This window comes from Venturia canescens, chromosome 2 (genome assembly GCF_019457755.1).
Source record: "Venturia canescens isolate UGA chromosome 2, ASM1945775v1, whole genome shotgun sequence".
In the NCBI taxonomy this organism is placed as follows: domain Eukaryota; kingdom Metazoa; phylum Arthropoda; class Insecta; order Hymenoptera; family Ichneumonidae; genus Venturia; species Venturia canescens.
Window position 1 is genome coordinate 752,402 of NC_057422.1, and position 25,875 is coordinate 778,276.

At 39.9% G+C, this 25,875-nt stretch overlaps 1 protein-coding gene across 9 annotated transcripts in view; it reads left to right on the forward strand.

Annotated features, from left to right (window-relative positions):
- Positions 1–25,875, forward strand: part of kek5 (kekkon 5) — a 184,563-nt gene that overhangs the window by 79,994 nt on the left and 78,694 nt on the right. For all 9 annotated transcript variants that reach the window (XM_043410815.1, XM_043410813.1, XM_043410816.1 and 6 more), the window contains one exon: positions 2,706–2,918. The gene's annotated coding sequence lies outside the window, so the exon portion shown is untranslated. The remainder of the gene's footprint in view (positions 1–2,705; positions 2,919–25,875) is intronic.

Genomic DNA, 25,875 nt, shown 5'->3' on the forward strand with positions numbered 1-25,875 from the left:
GGAGTACCCTTCCATATTTGCATCGCTATATAAATGCTTTATGCATGCACGTGATAAATGAGTATACAACTTGTAAATCATACCAATTTCTCCGACTGCTACTATTCATACACGAAAATATAACGAATGATATACGTAAAATCAACGATCGAATTCTATTGATTCTGGCAGTGATTTGCTTATACAATGAAAAGTGGGAGATACGTATCTGGATTTTCATCAGTGATGCACGATGTTCTTCCGTCTTGTCCTCGCTCCAATCGGTCCACGGCTCGATTGAACCTGTGGAAGATATCGTCGAATGATTCGAACATTGAAGCCTGATCTGGCAGATTGCCCACTTCGATGTATGCTCATGTAATCATATCGTATAAATAATCGATGTTAGTGCAAACGAAATGTCCCCGGTAAGAAGACTCCAAATAAAAAATATTACGTGACAAATGCTGATTCAATCTCATTTCATGGAAAAATGATTCACATATGCATTGTTCCGTATTTTCAAATTGATATTATAAACATACACGAGACTTAATCATAAACACGGAATCATTTTCCATCGTACTTCGGTTCACGTGTATGTGATCACCGTTTTTTCTCTTTCGTTCTCTTGCACGTCGATTTTCATTTACGATTTGATCCTCTCGATACAAAGAGTATTTTTCGAACGAGCAGGAATTATCGTTGATCACGCGAATCGAGGAACGAGAGAAAAAGGGAGGAATGAGGGAGGACTCGGGATTGATCGTGTAGAGTCGTTGTTCCAGGTAACGAGACCGCTCGCAGGCACACGAATAAATCTGATGTATATCTATGAACACATGTATATATGTTACATGTGTACGTATATGTTTCATCACCTATCGTATTTCATCCCCGCTAGGCCCACGTGCGATCATCCATAACGATCATTTCGGAATCCGACCGATAACGGGGATCAATTCGTTCGGTATTGTATACATCTTTCTACAAAAGGGGCGTATGTGCTGTCCTTATGGGCAGCCATTGCATACCCGCCGCGTATACATATCTTTTCTTCTTGGCCTCTGGTACTATGATGTTCGCAGTTGAAGCGATCGACTCAATAGAGGAATCGTTGGCATTTTTCTCGACCAATGTGCGGTTAATAAAGTCGTATCAACTGATCGATTGGAGCACGACCATACAATCCGTTGATCTGAGGGAGCAGCGTTGCCTACGATAAAGGGTCTGCTGGTCCCAATAAAAAGCCAAAATATATCTTGCCATGAATCTGCAACTAAATTACCCAGAGACTCTATTTTACAATTAAACTTCCTATATACATACCCGACACGTTGGACACTACTTTTGGGACAACTTATAAGAGTATATAACCATGCCATACATTTTGAATCTCCTCCCGATCGTCTGAAACGAACGAGAGGAGATTCGATTAGGATTTACGATCCCCTGGAACGTAAAGAGTGGCTACCGGTGTATTTACGAGGAATACTGAAATCAGGACTATTCTTCGCGAGTCTACACACGCGCGCGCTCGCCCACACATACGCGTATCCTTACTCTGTACTCACAAGGGCACGATGCTGTTCCAACGAATAACTTTTTCCGGGAAGCCCATCGTCGCCAGATGCTTTCTCAAAGTCGATCGTGTTACACATCCTTCGATACAGCGAAACCTCGTTGCTATTACATAGATACTTACTCCAACATGCCGTATACCTCCGTTCCCTCCTTAGCCACCATATTGTTTTTATTTCCCTCTTAGAGCGACCAAATGTTACGGTGAAAATTTCAACATTCTAAAACTTTGGAATAAATTGTGATTTTGTTTAATCTCACTGTGATATTTCACAAACATGAAAATAAAAATGGTGCCCATTCCGAGAGAAATTTCAGCCAAAGCTTGAGATAAAAAATACTATTATTCATCGTATACATCGTATGTGTGAATATTACACCGTGACCTCGATTTGAGCGACCCCGATTGATGGAATTTTTTGAAATATGCACCGCTCATCGATCGGTTTGGATTTAACGAGGGAAGAATCTGATCCAACCTGATTTTGCATCAAATCCACAACGACGGTAAACTTAACCGTGCATAATCTTGATTTATACGAAGCCAGTACCACCGCCGTTAGTATATAATCGGCTCCCACGGGGTAGATCTTCTACGTGCTTCGCTATATTGGAAAACGCTGGCAACAGATCTTGAAATACATTACATTTGAGTTGTATCAAAGATCGGTTTTCGGTGAAAGCTTTTTTTATAAACTACAGATTGTTCTGGGTGTTTTGTTCAATTTCTTGAAATTTCTGCGCGCAAAAGTTAACAACGCAAAAGTAAACGGAAAAATGAATAGCGAATAAGGTAAATAAAATTTGTTGCCGATTGAGAGTGATGATATTTTTCCGATTGTCGGAGCTTCGGCTCAGAGCAATAAACATCAAGGATCTTACGCATCGTTATTCCAGAGGAAGTAAAATAAAAGACATACGTATTAACTCAGTATTATTGACCGGATGACATATACATGCACGATTAGATGTCGTCTGATCATTTCTTCTGGTTTGCCAACGCTTGGCACATACCGAATGGAAACGAGGGAACGAAATTAAGCTCTCGTCGACTACTCTGCTTGTTGAGCTCCCCCATAACTTGTACCAACTTCGATGTACGTAATCCGATTTAAAGTTTGTTCTATTTGAACTCTTGTTTGCAGGATCCGTGATAAGGATGCGTGCACAAGATCGCAGGCGTGCTCAAGCATCGAATTGAATTCCGCGAGTCCGTTATATATCGACAACAAATACCCGGTCCTCGAGTGCCGTTCTCTTTTTATGACCTAATATTAGTGACTCGACATCGCTTGCGGAGGCAAAATCAAGAAGGTTGTCGGCGTGTTGTGCAAGATTTCCAATCATCGGCTCACCGGGTAAGTGCGCACTGAATTCTCTCATATTTTTTCTCCCCCCTTACCTTACCCAATATCCGTGTTGACTCAACTCAACCGTAAAGAGTCGCGTCTTTTACAAATTTGCAACAGTTCTCGATCCCAACTGATTGTGAGTCCGGGGTTATGCGATTCTTTCCACCTTTCCATGTATTTACTTTCAAGAAAAAGTTTTTACACAATGCATAAGAAAAACTGGTTGCATGTGTCTATTACTTAGAAAGAAAATAAGTATAATATACCAGTATTTACGTGTTGCGTTCAATCATCGCTGTACCATGCACCAGCCTGGTACTGTGATTATTGTTACTTTGCCATAACTCGGCCATCATTCTACCGTCGTTATTGACATTGTTCTATGGGAATATTGCAGCGACGCCGTCATACTGGTCTACCTACTCTAAAACCATTCGAATACTATTTTTCGATGATTGTGTCCCAATTCACAAATATTTACGAATTTTACTATATGCGTTCTGTTCTGTTCTGTGTACTATTTATATATTGTATTATGACTGCGTTTTCTGCAAGGTTAAAGTTTCATCGGAATATTCGACCACGTGCACTTGGTCGATTTGTCACGCAACTAATTTTCATGCAGCCGCTCGTTTGAAGAGCTGTGATGAATAAATTTATTCCCTTCTTTTGATTCGGCTCCCGCAATATTTTTTTCTTCTTATTCGCCCCAACCACTTCATTGATGATCGTTCCGTCGCGACGTCTCGTCAACGCCGAATTGTTCAACGCTCGACTCCGAGTGTGCGTGCAAACATCAGTGCGCACGTCTCGCCTAATCTGCTGGATAATTCGCACCCACAAGGGCTCTCGGTGTAATAATAGTCATGGTCGTCTGAGAGACGCCGTTAACCAAGCTTAAATATGTGTTCGAAAAGCATACAAACAAGCGTCGGGACGAGGCGGCACTGACTATTACAGAGGGAGCGATCGGTCTATCAATCTTGTTTAATACAAAGCTCTCTGCCGCGGATACATTACCGTATCCGTCTTGAAATCCATGCACCCAACCAAGCGGTGGCCAAGCGAATTTTGTACCAATGAACATTCGGTCCAGTGATTGCACGTCGATCTTCCTATATTTTTATTTAACGATCGAACATTCCGAATCAATGTGGCGAAATCAATTCCATCGATTTGTTTTTAGCGACTCAATGATTCTCCTGTGTAAATACAGCCTCAAAGTTATTTCAATTACGAAGAGCTTTTGTGGTTTCTGATGTTCGAATGAACTCGCTGGCTTGTGATTCACACACATCACACACGCGAGTTTCTATTTAATAATGTTCTCAGCTTCCGTACACATATTTACCTCGACCGAGGAAGTTTCGAGTCACGTGCATTCGCTCTTTACTTGGCCCTGTCATCCACTCTCACGATCCACCTCGCTGGCCCTTTTAATTAGCTCGCCGAGGTCATTAATGGCGCCTCCCTAAGCCCTCTCGACGGACTCGACACGAGCACCAACCCTAGCGGATATTATTGCACTTCACAGTTAGTTCAGGGAACAAAGGCTCCACCGATTCGGTGGTTTTCTCCTCCAATGATGAATAATTTTCTTTTGAACTGAGATTTCACAGACAAGTATTTTATTATTAATGAGAACCGAGTCCACATTCGATCAAGCACTAAATGTCAAATGTCTAGTATATGGAGGAAAATGTACACCGCGTTGGGCGATCAAGGCTTTCATCGGAGCGGGATTAAACATTCCATTCGCTTAAGATACGTTCTGTGGTGTGCTCGTGAGTTGGCACGGGTCCGTCGCCCCAGCATCAATAGAAGCAGCCCCCCTCCGATCTCGAACTCCATTTAGTCCTATTAAAGCCTCGTTAATAACCGAGGGAGCCTGAGACCGAGCTCGTTGTTTAATACGTATACATGCATACGTGTACAAAATTGATTGAGAGAGAACTACTAACGCCCATTTATGTACAGAGTGTTACAAAATATATCCTCAAGACCGTTACAATCCAAGAAAGTTTTATTTTTGTGAATATTAAAAAAATGATTGTTGCCGAATTCGGGGTAGCGGAATAATAGTGAGCATGGCGAGTGTAAAGCCTCAATCCTCAATCGTATGTTTACACAACGCTCGTTACACAAGTTCTCGCGACCATAGTGTAAAGCCCGAAACTGAAGCAGCATTAAATCTTGTTCTTTATAGGCGCTGAATTTTAGAACAGCCTGTACGGATAAATTCTTGTAATTTACGCATATAAACGCATGCATGAACTCGTTGGGAAGATCGAAATATCACGTGCCGCCTTGTTCCCGCAATGGTTGCCGAGACCCCTGCGGGATGACGTTCACAAGCACGCGTCGTTAGAACCCCGTGGTCGCATTTGGTCACGTTCACGAAACGACGTCATTTCAAAACGGCTACCGTATAGTGTGTCGTAGTCGGTAAACCGAGAGTTCCCCCCACCAAGTAGACGAAGATGTATCTCTCAAATACGCCAATAAATATATACGTACATATATATGGATGAAGGAAGAGCAAGAGAACGAAAGGAGAGTAGAGAACGGAGTAGACTCAATTGGTGCGTGGTTCAACCGCGATTCCGCAATTCTGCCACTCCATATATCCGGAATTCGCACTCGACGCGACGCTCGTCGTATATACGTCTGTGTATAAATATATATCAATACGGATAGGTGCGTTGTTCCCCGTATGTCCAATTTCCACCATCTGCATCATGAATTATCCGCTAACCCTTGTCTCGTTTCTGATTCGAGTACAACTTCTCTCATTTTTATCTAACCACATCTACACACTGTAGAGTTCAAAGTATGCGCTCCACTCGTACGTGATAGTCGCCGTCGTCGTTGCCATGGAATGTAAGCATCGCACATTGATTCTATAAGTCGTTGAATTCTTTGGACGAGCATATCCACCGATAACTTGCAATGAGTTTGCTAAAAAAAATCTCCCAGTCGCTGCCGCGACTCGGAGACAAGTCCAATTATTTATGACGAGTCGCTCCCAGAGACTCTTTATAGGAGCGATTGTTTTCGAAATTTTTATCCTATTTACTCTTAAAATCCATATACCAACTTCTTTTTTGACTAGTCTTATGCAATGTTTTTTCACATTTCAATACGTTCGAGACGAATCTAGCTCGGATGTACGTTTCGCGACGACGGAAAATGCTTAGTCCACAATGACGGCTCACCGTAAGACTTCGGGGACCGGTATCAACGCGAACGGAAACTTCCATATGCCGCTCGTCGGAACCCGATATCGTTGTCAACGTGTTTAATTACTTCCGTCAATACGCTCAAAGTTTAAGAGAAGTGACGATTTTATCATCGCTAATCATTTTTGCAATAACATCATAAAGTACTAATCCTGCAGTCTCTTCAGCCTCTTCCTCTCAATCCTCATTTAACTATTTCTTTTCTCTGTATGCCGAGAGACATCTTTCTCAGAATGGACTGAAATTTCTCAAGCGCTTGGTCGACGTGGCTTTCGACGGGTTTTTTCATAACTGACTCGGAGGGATGAGCGTAAGAGTAAAACCGAGATGAAGAGTGGAAAAAGAGAGAACGGGATAAAATGTGAAAAAAAAAAGAAAAAATCATAAGAGAGGAGACGTACAAGATGAATAATGAAAGATTTTAGTCCAGCACGGATCTCGTTAAAACGAGGCGATGTCTAAAGCCGGTCGAGTATAACGTATCCCGAATGAGTCGAGGGGATATCCCTCGACCCATCCACTTTGTATGAACTTGAGTCTTTCTTTTCTCTTGGTTAGAGCGGCCAAACTCTATCGACCCGCGACTACGGAAATTTCTCCTCCACTTGGGAAATGACTGAAAAGAGTTTTCGCCCAGTGACAAATGATAACGAAATTCGTGAAACATTTCTATGGTCTTTCTATGCTTTACACCGGACATACCGACGCTCTTTCGTATACGAAAAAAAAAGTTAACAATTTAATGTGAAGTAAGGTGGTAATCTTATCGCTACGTTCCTCTGGATGGTTTCTATGACCATACCTTAATTGAATGAAATAAATTTTTGCAATAAATGACACCGACTCGAATGACTGACACCATATAAGAAACGAAACGCAGAAGAAGAATTGAAAAAAAGGCCATGAATAAAAATGAGAAGATATAACAAAACAAAAGTATTGAAGTCCGTAAAAAAAAGAAGAGCGAATAACCCAGATCTTAAAAGTTCTCGGAGCGTGTAATTTCCTGAAAAGGGATGCACCATGAGGACGAAAGCACGAAAGAGTAGAACGACGAAGACGTAAGAAACAAAGAACGAGGCTAGTTCGCGAAGCGTAAAACGTCCGGAGCTCGAAAGTGTGTATAGCGAACTTGCAGCTCTTACTGCGGATAAACATGGGAAAGAACTGCGAGTCCAGTGGATATTTCAACGTTATTTCTGAGACGAGGCATGTAATGGTATTTTAGGTAGGATTGGGTCTTCGGGAACGTTGAAGGACACGATCAACGTTCATGGACGGAGAAAGAGAGAGCGAGAAAGAGTAAAAACGGAGAAAAAAGATGCAGGGTAGATAGTAGCCGTTGGGAAACTAGTAGTACGAGGCCGCGAATGGTCAGCCGCGAAATAACCGTTGTCCCATCTTTGAAGAACCTGCTCTTCTCCGGAGTACTAATGCCTTCCGCTTACTTTTGCCCGGACTCAATTTGCGTCGCAAAGAGAAGTGAAATTTTATGTATTATTCATCGGGGGATTGATACGAGTCTGGGAAACCGGATAAATAAATGAAAATCGTGCTCAATCTTGCTTTGAAAATTATATTATACTATATGCGAACTAATAATATAACTATCACTAGAAATTTCAAAAACTACCGAATCTAATATAATTTTTCTCTGAAACGAATTGCATTTCCGTCAAGTTTATACTGTATATAAATTCGCTCGTGACAGAGAAACGAACGCGCACAACCAGGTCAATCCTACTACCGTGAGAATTGGCCTCATCATCTACACGAGGTTGTTATACTCACACGCTACGTGTCAAGAGCTAATTTAGTTTAGTTTAAACGCAAGATAGAGAACAATGACGTTCGGAACACCCGACGAGCCCGGGGAGTTAAGGCAGTCCTATACAACGAATAATACACGTGTGTCTCTCTAGTTTAAAGTCACGGAGCACCCCGATGTACCATACCCAACACTTGGACATGATCGTCGTCGTCGTCGTCGTCGTCGTTACCACTGCTCGAGCTACGGTAATTAGAAGTGTGAAAATTATCTTGCGTTTCATACATATATATGGAAAGGAAAATAAGCCGGGCTGCCCTAACTTTACGACATTTGAAGGGTCGACTATAGTCTGTTTGTTCTCTTGAATCATCATTGTATTTTCCTATATAACTAAAATGGTACTGCAAGAAATTGACATTATCCTTGTACCATGGTCGAATATTAGTCCGACAATTTCAACTCGTCTTATTAAATAGTAAAACCCATTTCGAAAATTGGCTCTCGTCCTGAAAAATCATTATTTTTTTCAAAATTCAAGTACTTTTCTAATTCTCCAATGAAACGATAAAATATTTCAACCAATCATTGAAACATAATGTATTTCCTGGTAGGCTCACCGCTGCCATCTGTGTTAGACCCTGTGCACAGAAAATAAACAATAATAGCAAGATCATGAAAAATTTATCTTAAGCAACTAGCTCAAGCCGTATTGTATCTCACAGCAGGAAAGCCAGACTCAGCCTCGGTAGAGCTGATTTTTCAAGTATTGACTTGAAAAATTTCTAGTCACGAAAAGCTAAGCGACCGCTCTTGTGAAAAAGACCCAGGAATTTCACAAGTAATCAATTAGTGAGGAATGTGATACCTTGACTTACATCTACAATGTTAATTCTGCTTCTTCCTCACCAGAAATTCTCCTACTTTGTTAGCCGGTTACCCCAGAGTCCCTGCCAGGGGATTTCAAAGTAGATTACTTAATAAAATACGAAAATAAAAATTAAAAAGAAAAAACACTTCACTAGACTTGACTCAATAGTAGGGTACATAGAAGTATCGTATAACCTCACTAATGAGGGTAAATAAAAGAAGAAAGAGATCAATTTAAAAAGAGTTTGTGCATGATCGCTCATACGCAACAGAAATCTTACGAACGATGCGCCACCAGCGAATAGTGGTCAAATCTTACACTTTTACACGAAATAATTGAATCGAGGCGACAAATTTTACAAACCGCGGCCGAATAACGTACTACAACGCAAAATTTTATTTATCAATTAGCACACTAAGCGAAACTTTTTAGATTGAAGCGCCACATGTTGCTAGTGATAAAATTTATAACTCGAAACACATTATAGGGTAATATAGGGCAAAACGGACACAGTGTCCATTTTGCCCCATAAAGTTGAATTCCGGGGCAAAATGGACTTTCCCGGAATTGAAATTTCATAACATATGCATAAAATTTTTTTTTCGGTTCCAAATCATATCCTGATCATAAATCATGGTAAATTGTTGAATTCCACGGTGACATCCCCAAAAAATTCAAGTTTCAAAGCAAAATAGATCGCAAACTACTTTCTCACTATCTACTCGCTTTTTTGACTTATTTTTAAAAACCACAATAGTAATCAAAGTACGAATAAGGAAATGGTATATTACACTACAAGGGCAGAAATTTTGAAATTCCTGCACTGCGTGTCATAATGCCCGAGGCGAAACCAAGGGCATTTGACGCGCAGTTCAGGGCTTTCAAACGTCTGCCTGTGTGGTGTATACTATTTTTCTTTACAGCCGGTCGAAAGTAAGGGAATGTGAGGCAAAGTGGGTACCCTAAGCGATTAAGCTAGATGTATCGGTTCACATATGGTCTTTCGTCTACTGTTGTGTCCAAAAACTGAAACCCCATGCTTATTTTCCATATTCTTAAAAAAAAAAAATTATGGGGCAAAGTGGGCACCTGCTCCGAGAAAAAAAAATGCTCAAATGACAATTTAAACTAATTTTCACACATGCACAATCAAATTGGAAGAAATTTGAATTTTAGAAAAAAAAAATGAAAATGGGGTAAAGTGGGCACTTCGTTGCGAGGAAAAATTGTTATGTCCACTTTGCACCTTTTTTTTTTATAATGAAATTTTGGTAAGAGGAAGTTATTAAAATTGTGAATGTTCGCGCTTACCTCCATTTGGCAAAACGCAACTCACATAGTAATCACCCGTCTCAAAATATTATCTGTACCTTTCTATATGCGTAGTTGATTTGAAAATTTGTTTTAAGAATAAACATCATCCGCACTGTTCAAAATGTTACGAAATCACTGCATCACGTCACCTGGAAAATATTGAAAGAAAATGAGAAACCAAATACTGCAAGAAGGAGAACGCAGCCCTGATCCAATCTCACTTTCGATTAAAAATTCCAAATCTTTGGCCATTAGACACATTTTTCTTTCCCGCATCAGAAACTTAGCTCTCAACTCTAAATATCTTTCTTTCACAGAAAACTATCTTTATCCCATTTCTTTCTTGACTATCTCGTACAAAAATTAATGAAAAAAAAAATTAACTCACTGGTGGCACGCAAAATTTTCTTTTACAATAAAAAAAATCAACAAAATCGAGAAAACTGAAGAAGCCCGCCAAATTTTCGTCATGTGCAGGTGTCGACGATGATGACGTCAGTTACCGATGCGATTTTTGTAATTAATACAAATAAAATAATCATTTCGTAAAATTACAAATTTTACAAAAAGGTAAATTTTCAATTTTTATTTTTAACATTTTCCAAGTTTTTCGTTTATTATCCCAAATTAATTGAGCAATAACACATAAAAACTTGTAGAAGTAGTTATGGAACCAGAATCTGAGTTGAAAAAAAAAATGTTGAAAATTATTTTTTTCTTCACTTTTGGAAGTGCCCACTTTGCCCCAAAATGTACAATTTTTCAAGTGCCCACTTTGCCCCGGGTGTCCACTTTACCCCACATTCCCATACGTTTCTTCCGAAGTGTTCATCTATCAATACAAAAAAAACAACAAATATAGTTACAGTGAAAAAACAACAATAATGAGTTCAAACTTATGCCATTTTTTTTATTTTTGGTTATAAATAACGGAACAAGTATAAATAATCGAACGATACAATTATTATAGTTTAAAGAAGGCTATGTCTAGTTGTCTGGAAACCGTATAAATAAGGTTATGTTATCAAAACAGCGCTAAACTGCTACAAGCTACAAGTCCGGATGGTCCCGACTACGGATTACGAAAGTACACACGACAAAAGTTCTCAGCAGCAATATATAATCCGGACGAATAAGCTAATGCTAAATATACGGTAACCGGACGATCAGACAATACGTTTAAAGATAAGTGTGTACTTTCGTAATGTGTCACCGCGTTTGTTAAATTTATTCCACGCATTTTCATTTTCCGCTACATGCAGTTAACAATTTCTCTAAGAATATTTCCCGCTACTATACTTGATAATTTATATGAATATTTGCTTCACTATGCACCTGAAAATAGACCATTGCTTCAGATATTTCATCAATTCGATTACATTAGATATTTTTTGTCGTCGCATCGATTTCATCTGGAAGAATAAATGCATGTTATTCGTCCGGACATGTAGCAGTTTAGCGCTGTTTTGGTAACATAACCTTATTCATACGGTTTCCAGACGACTAGACACGGTCTTTCTCAAAAACTGTGTAGGCAATATCGATTTAAACGTCAAACGTCAAAAAAATCACGTCAATAAAAGTATGTCAAACCTTTTCGGAATGCAGACAAAATTATTTGCTCCCGCTGAGACAAATGACGCGCGTGCATTTTTAACAGTGCAGAAATGTTGTACTTTCGGTACGAAAATTGGTGCAAAAACTGCGTACTTTCGACCGAGGTGTAAAGAAAAAACGTTTTTTATTCATTTTTTACGAAAATCACACTCATAGCTGACATCTTCGTCTTCAACACTTGTACATAAGGTGTGTGCCCATTTTTTGCATGTTACGCAGTAAATCCAATCTTCAGAGGACAACGAATATAACCCTTCGCAAAAAATGCAACAAACGTCTTCAAAAAACGAGGGCTTGGCTGGCTTGGTGAGCTTTTTTTCTGTCTGTTAAACTGGTACATTTCGAAAAATGTCGATATTTCGATTTTTATGCCTCTTGGAGGCTGTGTCCGTTTTGCCCTAGGACCATGAATCAATGGTGGGACTCCGATATAGTGCGAACACCAAACATACACCAACACGATGAACCTAAAGTTGATTTTTTGCATTCCTTAAAAACATGACAGAAATGGGATATAAGATTTGACTCATTTTTTTCATTTACATCCAAGGAATGGAGCCTGAGTGGTCCCATTTCTTTTCCCATATTACCGAGTTCACATTCTATTCGGGAACAGTCGCTTAGAACGGCTGTATTTCGAAAAATGTCGGTTTTTCGATTTTTATGCCGCTAAGGGGCCATGTCCGTTTTGCCCAAATTTTTTTTTTTTTTTTGATGAAATTCGGGAAACAAGTACTGGGCATCAATTTTGGGACTCAAAAATAGTTGAAAGACCATATGCTCATTAATGAAACTTGCTTAAATCCTTAAGTGTCCATTTTGCCCCATATTACACTAATTTCAAAACATTTATTTCACAATAATATAATTTCTTTTGTTTTCATTGTATTAAATAGAATGAAGTTTGTACTCTCGTGATGAAAATCAAATCAACACAAGTTCTATTAATTTTTATACCCTTCTTCGTGTCCTGAATATCATTTAAAATCAGAAACGACATAAACTAGTACGTCTCAATGTATATAACAGTCAATGCAGTATTGTTTTTTATCGTCCTAAACCAGTAGGTTTGTTCGGAATAAAAACGCCACAACATGATCGCCGAGAAGCTCAAGTGGGGTGCGTTGAGGTGCCTTGCATCGGTTCCCTGTTCTCTCCATTATCGTGAAACCGCTTAATTTCCGGACCAAAACTATGGAATCGCGTTAATGAAAGTCGCAAAATCCAATACTTTTCTATAAACACTGCTCTTCACCATTCACTACCAGTGGGCGAAAAACGAATCATTTTAAAAAATACACTCACCATTATTTTCGCCTTCGGAACAAACGAATATCTAAGTATGTATATTATTTTCCGTTTCTGTGAATCTAACTTACTCCAGGAATCTAGCCAAATCACGAGATGTTTCGAGTTGAAAATTTGAAAAAACTAGCGGATACATGAAAAATGATACAATGAGTGTTCAACCGTAATATCACAGTGATTTCAATATGCTCGACGTGAATATCCAAAGTCTAAGAAGGATCGGTCATAGCAGAAGTGGAGGAGAGAATAGTGCTTTCTGACACGAGCAGAATATCTGTGGGATCGTGATCGAGTATTATTCAGTTGGCCATTTCGAGCCCGGGAGCAAGTCAACTCACTTGGCCGAAATGCACCAGTAGCGGCGTGTAAACGTCGTATGGTAATATTCTCGTGTTACCACAATTCCCGTACCACGTGATACATTAACCATAATAACCAAAGAGAATATTGGACGAAGAATATTCGATTGCCGGAACTCACCCCCTTCGAAATTTCTTCGAGCTATCCCCCCCCCCCCCCCCTGAGCGTGTCGGGACTCGAATTTTCATCCCCGAACATGACACCTTTCTCTTGCGATCATAATATCCCCCCCAGAACAGCAATCAAACTTCAACGTCGTAACAAGCACATCTACATTAAAGTCCCAACTCTAATGTAGATGTGCCTTTGCATATTGAGCTCTATGATGAACTGTGCGGTGTGGGATTATATACGATGCTATTTCCATGGATCATCGGAACAAAGAAACTGTAGCATAAAATGATGTATATTCTAGTACTATTATATGGATGGACGTGTGTATGTAGCCACGAAACAACTCAATTCGTGGCGAGGCCCTGATTAATCAACTGCCTTCACAAGCCAAGATGGACAGACGTGTATCAAGTTGCTTCCCGCTCAAACCCGATTCGCTGAGCCATTACAGTACCAAATTAATCCTCATTACCTTTGCATTTTCCTTTGCTAATTCAAACCTCGGAATATGGAGTTTACATCTTTCAATTTATTTCGAGCAGGCCGCATGACGATCTCTTGAGAATTCTGCACCGTTCTATCAAAACAATTATAATTGTATTTATAGATTTTTAAATCCATTTTGAAAGAGACGAAAAGACGAATGGCAGCCCCTTTAATCGATTGCTCATACGGAAACTGTGGCGCGAAGCTTATCATATGTGACACAGCTGGCATACAAGGCTTTGAAATGTTCGTTCTCGTTGGAATTGCAGGGACACACGTGAGGTGACGGACATTCTAGACAAGTATCGCCATATAAATGATTTCCTCGTGAAATTGCTGTAGGAAAGTTCGCCCCTTGCCCAAGCTATCTATGTATGTATGGAAGAAGCATAAATGATAAATAGACATTTCCGGACAGGGAATTCCGTAGTATACGACTCGCGCAAAATCGTACGTATTATTATCGTTGGCAGACGATTCATTTCACGCGGCGAAAGGTTCACCTGAAACACGCCCGAACACGCGAGAACACACAATATTTGTCGACTCGATCCGGCGGTTGAGCGAGAGAGGGAAAGAAAATAAGAGAGAAATATGACATGCCGAGACCATCAGCTAATACAGGAAATTGAATGTTCGATTCTATTTGGGAGCTGTACGTTGCCACAGATTGTCGGTCGGTCATACATGCTTGGCCCGCGTTCTCTATTGTGGTCTGCTTCTATTCGATAATCACTCATGTCCTTTTTTTCGAATCTCCGGAATACCTCGACTCTGAGCTACATTTATTTTACCTGGCATATGCGGCCAGTCCAGCCCATACACAGTAGCTCCACGGTACCTCTCGCCGATATCCGGTAGCTTTGCACACCGCATCATGTATATCGAGTAAAATGCCGGTAAAAGACGGGTTAAGCCGCGCAGGATAACACACCCCATCTCTTCGGTCAACCCTTCACATCTTCCGATTTCCATACAGTAACCACAGTGCTGGTTCCGAATGTCATAAATATTCAATTCAGGGTTTTAGTTTTTCTTTCATTTATCCTTTGTTCGCAACTCCGAAGCACCGCTATTTCTAGAGTATTTCTTGAATGTATTATACCAAACCGGAAGCAATTGGTCTCGCACATTTTTTCTCTGTTCTTCTTTCCATTATCGCGACGCGAGCGTGACGAATTTCACTTTCCCGTTCTCCGCGTCGACCCTCTCGCCGGAACCGATCGAACCGCAAACCAGTTCAACTCTGGACAGAGATACATTAACGAGTCGGGCTTTATCCTGTTAGATCAGCGTCTACGTGGTGACACTTCTCCAATCCGATGGAAGCTTGGATTTGTCCGAGAAAAGAGATTGACTCGCGTTTCATCGCGATCTGATTTTTTTATTCGGCACCCTTTCTGCACGATATTTGCGGTACGATGCCATCAAAAAGAAATAGAACTATCCAAACACCGAATAATTCGATCACATGTACCACGATTTCTTCTCTCAAACATTCGAAAAACTATTCTAAAATAACGAAACTCGTTTTATCGGAAAAAGCTCTCCTGACCTAATCCGAAAAATATCTTGAAATAAATAAACAAGCACAAATTGTAATTTTTCAATATAACTCCTTCTCTTCGTTAATTGATTGAATCATTTCTTTCGATTCATTAAATGCTGAGGCTATGGCCTTAATTATCACTAATTTTATCTCATGATAAAATATAGAAAGCGTCTTTTTTTTCAATTACTTCTAGACGAATCGAGTATTCACTGGAGACGCTGCTCCAGCATCGATATGTTTCATTGCAGGAATCCTGCGTCTATCCTCCTCTCTCTCTCTCTCTCTCTCTGTTTCCTCTTGGCATCATTATCACCGGCGTGGTGGATCGTTATTGCTGATTAAGGAACCAAGGGAGTACATTCGTCACAAACGGGAATGAATGCCAAGGCCGCATTCGGAGCTTTTCCCGTTAATTACCGACCGACGAAGCTAAATGAGCAACTTCTGTCAGTGATTGCGGTTCGCTGAAGCGTCGATTTACCCGCATAATATTGCTCTTTGCCGCTGTACGTCGAATAATCCAGCTCCTCGCGATACGAAATGAGCATTCACTTAACGCAACTAGAAAAAAAAATCTATTAGAAACTAGACGTTACGATCAAACGAAACGTTCCCATAATAATAAATTTTGATCGCACCGACCGGAAGTTGATTTTTATAGGTAGGAAAAAAGCTGTATACGCGAATAGTGCTCAAACTTTTCCTTCGTATTGATGACTCGGACGCAGCATTGACTCAAACCAAAGTGCCTAGAGAAACCACTTATCAGTCACGAACCAAAGGGTTAAAAGGGTTACGCAATAAGGGCCAAAAGCTATGAATATTCTAGCTTGACGTCGCTTTATAACTTACTTCAAAGATCTTGACTCATCAGAAAATTTAACTCATATAAACTATGCTCTTTCTAAATCGAAATACAATTTTACCGGTGCGATATGAAAAAATGATACTATACCGTAATCGGGAAACCAACGTCCGAGACTCCGAGGTACCCAAACATCTCGAAATCCCAGAACGATGTGTACTCTATGAAGTTTTGCACTCATAAATATATACGTATACGTATACAACAGCATGACGGAACAGTCCGTGCCACATGCTCCCCGAGGATTTTATCCATGGCAAGAACGGGCAAAGCGCTCCAACTCGATGCTACTTCGAAACTCACTTGCAAAATGAATGATATAACGCGCGGTATATCTATATGAGGATACAGATATATCGTTGGAGAGACATACGTCGACCTGCGAACACTGTACGAGAGTAAAATTTTTCGGGACTATGACCAAAGCCCAGGTGCTGGTAGAAACTTTTCAGTAGTATAAATACGATGGTCGACGTTTTCTACGGTTTCTCGTAACCCGCGTACATACTTCCTCTGCGTTTCCGGTTTCACCTTTGTGAAGTGAGTAAGAAACGGGCCAAACAAGCCCATACCCGTGAGCCGAACTCTACCTGAGTTCGAGCGCTGCGAGTATCCCGTATGAAACATTTTTTTCGGATTTTCTTCACCGAGAGGGCACGAACAAGTGATTAGATCGGAATAAAATTAAATCCGCAGCTTTTTCGCTGCGTATCGATCGTAACACGGTTTCTCGTTGAAATAGCTGGATCGTCGACCATTCATTGGCAACTCTAGGCTGTTCCGCTTCGGTTATTTACGCTTGTCCTCCCTATTCTTCATCATCCACCTTTTGTGTACTCGCCTTTTTTTTCCACCCGCTAACGCCGAGCAATGCACTTTTTCGGTCGCACGATGCATCACGGATGGTTTGCGGCGTACCGCGCATGTATATTTGTTTTACTTCATAGAGAATTAATCGCCGAGTTGCTCGCGCTAACTGAAGTTATACGGTTTCCTGCCTCGTCTTTCATGGTCTTTATCTCTGCAGCAGGTACACCAAATTTTCCAGTAGCTCTCTCGTTATTCGAACCTTTTACGAGAGCAAGTAAAAAACAAATGTTTATTAGCAGCAATTGAACAGCGGAAATGTCGAAGAAAATGATGAATCAATAGAAAAAAGATCAATGGCATTCGAAATCAAGAATTTGCTTGTATTTAATAATATACATTCTTTATCTATACATCGCGTTTCCATAATTATAACGAGAACGAGTTGCAAAGAAATCTTTTCAATAAACTTATTGAGAAATCATAATGCTCACGTTTTTTTCACGTGCTGATCTGCCATATAGAAACAAACACCAAAGTGTAGTTGGCAAAATCTCTCGTCTTCTTTATATTCGTATGCAAACGAAAGACAGACGTAGCGAACTGTAGCTCATAGTAAAAGCACGGTAAACTATAAGTGAAACTCGAGACGGAGTTAACGACCGAGGGCTTCGCGGATTATCAACGGGCTTACGAACGTTATGCCTCTCATGTATAGACACGCGGTTATACGTTCATAGGAAGACGCTCATACGGCACGTGAAACAATGCATCGAAAAGTAAAAAGTTCATCTATCCTGAAATTTTAGAGACACCTTCTGACGCAAAGATTTAGGAATATTTTTAAAAACACGTCAACTTAAAATCAATAACGCATTGTGATTATTGATTAACAAGACTGTCGGCATCTCTATGCATGAGATAGGATTTGAAAAAAGCAATATTTTCGGGAGGACGAGTCGTGTACTGAATTATGGAGAAAATTTCAAATTCATCCCTGGCATGTACGTTCACTGCCGTAAGAACGAGGCTCGACATTATAAAAACTTTCCTCTAACACAATATTATAATTTTATTTTCAATTTCATGAATATAAATATATGAATAATATCTGAACAGAAATATAAAAACAGATGACCAAAAAAAGTAAATCTTACCCATACTTATTTACTTCAAGGATAAAATATCAAATCGATCGTTTACTGGCAACAATCAATCTATCTGCTATATCAATTAAACGTTCGTATTAAAAATGATAAAAGTCGGAGTATAAACCCCGTCCAAGCGCTTTCAATTCATTCGTCACTTTTATACCATCCACCAACTTTACAATCTTTTTTTATTATATTTCCTGCTATTGTCGTATTAGTTGAAAGGGAATACGATGCTGTAGAGATCGAAATGAACTTTGGCAGTGCTTGTCCTCTATCGACTACCATGTACGACAGAGCAGCTCCAGTGTTAACGCAACTACAAGTACTTGGCATGACATTGGCCGAGCGAGTTCAAGTCCTGATTCACAAGCGGATGTTGAAATGATGACACAAAAAATGAACGTCCGTTGGCCTTTGACACAAACGTCCGTATTTTCCTCTGTCGGAATTGACCGTTTATACGATCTCCCTGGTAATTGACCCACATCACTGGGTACGGTAGTGACAGTTGTCTCGAAGTATTGCGTCAGCCGCCGCGCGCCGTACACGCCAATAGATACTCACATTGGTTTCCGATAGTGAAAAGTATAGTATATTACGACCCTAGGCCCGAAAGCTGGATTTCCTGGCATCCAACATTTGGGCCGTGGATTGTATACTATTTTTCTTGATCCCGTAGTCGAAAGTACGTTCAATAATTACTAGCAATTGTGAGGGAGGGGGGGAGGGCCTTAAAAATTTTTAATACCCCGGGGCGGGCATTAAAAACATAAACAAAAAGTAAAAAACACACGCAAAATATTACACAATGATACAACAATATTATTAGTACAAATAAATAATTCGTTGATAAATGTCTGATTTAAAGTCCCATGATAGTTAACAATTTCTATATAGGAATGTTTCCCGCTATACTTGACAATTTATATGAACATGTGCTTTCCTATAAACCTGGAATCTGAAAATACAACATTATTCCAAACGACCATATTCATTTTATTAGTTCGGTTACATTATTTTCTGTTTTCGCATCTGAACGAACAAATGTATGTTATTCGTCCGGATTCATGGCGCATAACATGAATGATAAAAGCTACGCTATACGCGCCCGCTTGAAACAAATAATGATGCTTGGCAATGGATAAACAAAATCATGGCAACGAATACAGGCTTCACATTCATATATCGTAATGTCTTTTTTTAAGAAAGGATCACCGGCCGCAAAAATATCGTCAGAGCGCACTGAAGTTAGCCGAGTCAGCCGGCCAAAGGCTATAGGGGCCGGTTTCAGCTAGGGGAAAGTAAGCACTTTCTGGCCGCATTTCAGGCCGGGAAGAGCATTTTTCGTGGCCGGCTGACTCGGCTAACTTCAGTGCGCTCTGACGATATTTTTGCGGCCGGAGATCCTTTCTTAAAAAAAAACATTTCGATATATGAATGTGAAACCTGTATTCGTTGCCATGATTTTGTTTATTCATTGCCAAGCATCATTATTTGCTTCAAGCGGGCGCGTATAGCGTAACTTTTATCATTCATGTTATGCGCCATGAATCCGGACGAATAACATACATTTGTTCGTTCAGATGCGAAAACAGAAAATAATGTAACCGAACTAATAAAATGAATATGGTCGTCCGGAATAATATTGTATTTCCAGATTCCAGGTTCATAGGAAAGCACATATTCATATAAATTTTCAAGTATAGCAGGAAATATTCATATATAGAAATTGTTAACTATCATGGGACTTTAAATCAGACATTTATCAACGAATTATTTATTTGTACTAATAATATTGTTGTATTACTGTGTGATATTTTGTGTGTGTTTTTTTTACTTTTTGTTTATGTTTTTAATGCCCGCCCCAACCAGCAAAATCTCGGCTTCGCCTCGGTCCTGCAAAAGTCGGGCGAGCCCCCCCCCCCCCCCCCCCCCCCCCCTCACGATTGCTATATGAACGTACTTTCGGCTACGGGATCAAGAAAAATAGTATACAACCCACGGCCCAAATGTTGGATGCCAGGAAATCCAACTTTCGGGCCTAGGGTCGTAATATACTATTTATTCGTATTCTTTCAGTAATTATTTTCACGAATCTGCAGATAGAGTAATGAGATTTTTTCTTGGATGCAAAACGAAGCAAAAAACAACCATTAGGTCTTCCAGTCTTCAACCGATTCGATTTTCCTAGATCCCCCAGGGATATATCGGCTCGTCTTTTCAGAAACTTGTTGAATCAATCGTCCGTTTGAAGTGGACGGTGCTCTCTGGTTATCACATGGTCATGGCAAATGGATCGGAGTCGAGCCAGAATCCACAATCTTAAAACTAATCTAGTCCATCAAAATCGGTCGTTTGAGCTACGTATGCTTCGAACGAGGCTTTACGGAGTCTATGTATCTGGATAAACGATAACGGAGCGTGGTTTGATTATCGAGTCTGTGAACCTCTCTCGTTGCTAACAAGCTTATCCTCTCATTCGGTGTAATACGTTTGATGGAGCAGTCAAGTGATTCCGGCGTGACCCCAACCTCGAGTGCCATCGAGAATCCGCCAAGATAAGCTCCGGTGTTACATTAGCACGCAGGCATACGATGGCAGAGGAAGCCGATTGTTCGAGTGCCGAGTGACATTGTTGTAACTCCTGACTTACGGACTTGAGCTTTCTCTCAAGCCAACATAGCTTCTTCACGCAGTTGTGATGAATGGGGTGTCCCAATGGGCAGTAAATTCGCAACGACCAGCCTATCCATCTACGACCACGGAGCTGCAAGAAGCTAGTCCAGTTGGAGGTAACCATAAACCCGAGTATATGTTCCTGCTGTCGGTTTACCTGTTCTTCGTAGCCGCTCTAGAACTGGTAAAGTACCAATTAGATACAAACCACCATTCCATTCAATCTCAAATTCTGCAAAACAAACGAGAGTTGGGCTAGTCTATGTTTAATCTTAAGATAAAAACGTAATACGAGCTGCACCATAACATTTCGGGCCATCGGTAACTCGAGATCGAGATAAAGATGTAATATTTTTGTTTCTTTTTTTTTATTGGATTGTTAAACGATAGAATTCAATGGTTTTAAAAGATCGAACGAAATTTATTTACAGGTTTGTTATGGTATAGCACACAATAATTATAAGGAGGAAGAAGACTTATCTTTCGTTTGTCTTTTGCCTCGAATAGTCCTTTTTCCTAATATCGGACTTATTCGTTCAAGCGTTCGATTCCAACTACCAAGATCGAAACACCTCTCTCGACACTTCAAAATCTTGAGAGGGGGAAATGTGTCGCAGAAAAACACTTTATCCGAATTACTCGCACTAAACTTACTTTTAGGCCAGAACTCTTGTTTCAATTTCTCGTTACAAAGGTTATCCTCGCTAAGCCTACCATAAGGGCACTTGAACATCAATAACACTTATGAACTATCGACACCCAGTTTTTTGTATTTCCCTCTATTGATACCGCTCCACTCAGGTTTTCTGTTTGAAGAGTTTTTTTTTACGGTACGTGCATAATGAAATCCATGAATTTTTAATAGATCGCAGCTTCGGCCGTTCGATGATGGATGAACGGAAGGATTCTGAAAGCTCAACATAGCCTCGAGATCAACAATACATAGAAGATGTAGCGCCACTTATCGTTTGTACTATATTTCCCACTCGGACGCTCGTCGCGATAACGATAACGCTGACAGGTTGAGAATAGGGCGGAATAAAAGAGGGCAGAGACGGGCCTCTTGCGCGAAGCGTTCTGGTGATAGCGCACGACCGGCTTACCTGCACCTTTTTTTTTCCCATTCATCGGTCCAACCTTTAGTTCGTGTTTCATCTTCCGTAGTTTCGTGTTTCGTCTTCAGCTTTCGATTCTCTTTTTACTCAATAAAAAAAAAACAAATTTTGTTATAATTTAATTGGATGAAAAAAATCGCTGACTAGGTGTTTACGAAATTCGTTCTGTTGTCACGACTAGGTAAGCCAACGGCAATGCGCTTATCTTTTAGGCACGGAAGCCCACTGGCTACTTGGACTCTTGGTGTCACGAATACGTATGATGAATACAGATCGACTTTTTCACGTTACTTTTTACATATTATCAGAACCGTCGATACAAGCCCCAGGCTTAAAATGTAATAAACCTTTACCCCTTTCTTATTCATACTTCCGAGACCTCGATGATATTCCTATAATTTTTTCCTGACAATCTCCTCTCGTCAATTTCATACATACAGAGATAGCAGAACTTAAAACATAATAGAAATGATCCCATCAATATTTGGGCTTAACGCCGAGATTCGGTCATCTCTTTTTTTGACAGCTGAAATCATTATCGCCCACATCACATTGGTTACTTTTCGAAGTCTCGATCAAAATTGATGGGTCTGAAATTGCTTTCTCTCTCTCTCTCTCTCTCTCTCTCTCTCTCTCTCTCTCTCTCTCTCTCTCTCTCTCTTTCCCGTTTTACCTGCTGGAAAAGCTTTGATTAATGCTACTTCGCATTCAGACAATCTCATTCTTTTCCGTCAGAGATCTCGTTTGAGAAACCCTTTTCTTTCCGGAGTGGCTAAAACTCCTGTTTCAGACGCATGCGGATATAAGACCTCCGATGTTGAGTATCTTGATGAGCATGTTCAGCTTGAACCTACAAAGCCTTAGGTATAAAGGGTCAAGGATAGATTCTCAAGGATTTCCATCGTGTCTCTGGAAAACAGCGCTTATTCTAAAGAGAACACCATTCTCTCGATGTAATATAGTCTTCGCATGGTGGTTGAACTTCACTCTCTACAACTTGAGTCGGCAAAGGCGCATGTATGCAGCCTAGTTTGAAATTCAAAAATGACGCTTCAGGCCATGAGAGCTTTTCACATATTCACTATGTCTGAAAGGTTTAACTTCTACTTATTTACACGTAGAATGTAAAATACTTAAATATGTAGAAGAATTCATCAATAAAATGTACGTCTTTTACCTTACTGCCAAAAATCTGTTCCGACAAGAACGCGGATTAAATTTGAAACTGATCTAATTGAAAATGTTACCTCGAAAACATGAAAGGATTCAGTTTTACTACCTGATATTCCATTATTGCTAATGTGCAACTCCACTATCTGACAACGAACGTATTGTTCAATACTTCATATCGCCCCAGGATTCCATTTAAAATCCGAAAAAATTATCTTGTAGAAAATTCGTTGTGTCACCATTCGTTGAAATACGATTACCTCCATTCCAGCATCATAAGTAAGGAAATGGGAAAACTAGTGGAGTCTAAACACTGAATGATGGAGCAGGTATGGAAATTGACAGAGCGAACGAGAGTACGAATTCCTTCATCGAATGGAAGCCTATCGTTCCCGTCAGTTGAAATGGAGATGTGAATTGGATCGCAGCCAAAGAACTGAAGAGGAATCGCCGATTATTTCTTTCTCTGTTTTTCTACAACTCTACAAGTACGCCCCACAGTCTCGATATCGTACGTTTCTATGCTGTGTGTTCCTCATGCTGAAGTTTATCGATCACTCTTACCCTTACCGGATTCGATTCATCTACTCACCCGCTTCCCTTCTCCTGTTCCTCTTCGTTTGTTTAATCTCGATTTCTCTCTTTCGCTGGGTCAATTTGAATTTCTGTGAACCATCGTGTTTCGCAGTACTTGTGCCGACCTCTTTTTATTTATCCATTGGGACCTGGTATCGATAATGTTGTCACTTATGTTCTCAGCTACCATTTTTGGGTTCCTCGTCCCTTCCTACGTATTTTTCTACACTTTTGCCAAGGGCGAAGGAAAACTATTGAAAGTCTTGCTGATTCAATTCAATCTTCTCGGTTACTACTTACCTGCTCAGATAGAAACAGTTCCTCGGTTACGATACTACGAACGAGTCAGGTCATTACTAAAGTATCCAATGTACGATCAATATTGATACTGTCCACGAAGATCCAAAGTAAAACGTGATAGCCCGAAACCTCTTATGCATTAGACAAAGCCCTCTGTGTCTTTGCGTCAATGCTTTCAAGTACAAAAAGGAGCCACTAACATTACAAATTCTCGCTAATACTGCACATAATTTTTAGAGAATTACCTTTGTACTTGACATTGTTTTTGTTTTCGGCGGGTACGTAATCCGAAAAGCTTTTCATTATTTTCTAATTTTTCACAATACCAGGGTATCCGAAATTCACACGAAACCTGAGCAAAATAGATGAGACAAAAAATCAAGCTCTTCGCTTGGTTCGAGCTTACGTTGATTAGAAGAGTCCCTTTAATGGGAAACCCTGGTGTGTTTGCCTTGGGGATTTCTTTTAATACAAATTTCTTTTTATCCTCGAGTGGGGAAAAAGTTGTAATCTCTTACGGAGCCGTCTGTTATTCTTGAGAAAACATTGTTATAGTTTCTAGTAAAATTTAGCAGAAAACAAAATGAAGCTTGAATCATACAACAGGTATACCTACTTATTGTACGCACTTTAATAAGTCGATATCTCAAAAAATATACACATGCGCCAATCCTTGAAGTCTTATATGATGATAACAAAACAAAAATACACGCCAACTTTCAGCTCGAAATTCGGTTACTACTTTTTAGTAGTTCATCCAAATATAGTAAATATCTTTTATTTTCATTCTAGTTTCACTGTGCGATCTTCAATAATATATCACGTAAATTGGCCATATTGCAAAATATTTCCCGTTACATTTCTTTTAATGATGTATGCCTCATATATAAGAAATGTTTATAGGATGCAGAATCATGGTTTCCACTTACACCGAATGGAGTTACATTATTCTGAAAAAAAAAAATCAGGCATTGTTACTATTCCACTTAAGCTTCAGTGATTCTTATTATTCGATAAATTTTCTACATTTCACGAATTAGATTAACCATAAATTCTTTAAAAAAATGAATTGCCAACTATACACATTTAGTTTGTCACTGCTAGGCAACTTTTTGCCATATATTGTCTGTATCTCACACCATAGTAATCCGATAACCTTCAGCGTTACGTTGAAATATATGATGCACTCGTTACATAGGTATGAAGAGACGCGCAAGAGTACGTTGTACCTTTATAGGTGCACGGAGTCTACCTCTTGGAGACGAAACGAGTGTTGGTACGTGCCACCCTTGTCTCTTCACGTTCGCCATTTGGAATTAAATTGCCGTGACGTGGATCGCATGCATGTTCCGTCAAGAGTATAAGCGTAACATTGCGTGCACCAGTGGGAATCTACCTACTCGAAGCGAAAATGTAACCTTTTCTCGAGCTGCCTTGCAAGCTCATTCGACCGATATCATTGGTGAAATAATATCGATCGCTCGAGAGAAAATTCCTATCACAAAAAAAAACGAATAGGATAGACGTAACATTTTTTCGTCACTTTTATATAGCTGCTGACGTGAGTTTGATATGATCTCAGATTCATACCTAATAATTATGTAAACAATTTCATTAGTGTACAGTCTAGAAAGGAACGCGAATTTAATTGCTTTCTTCTTCGGCTTATCT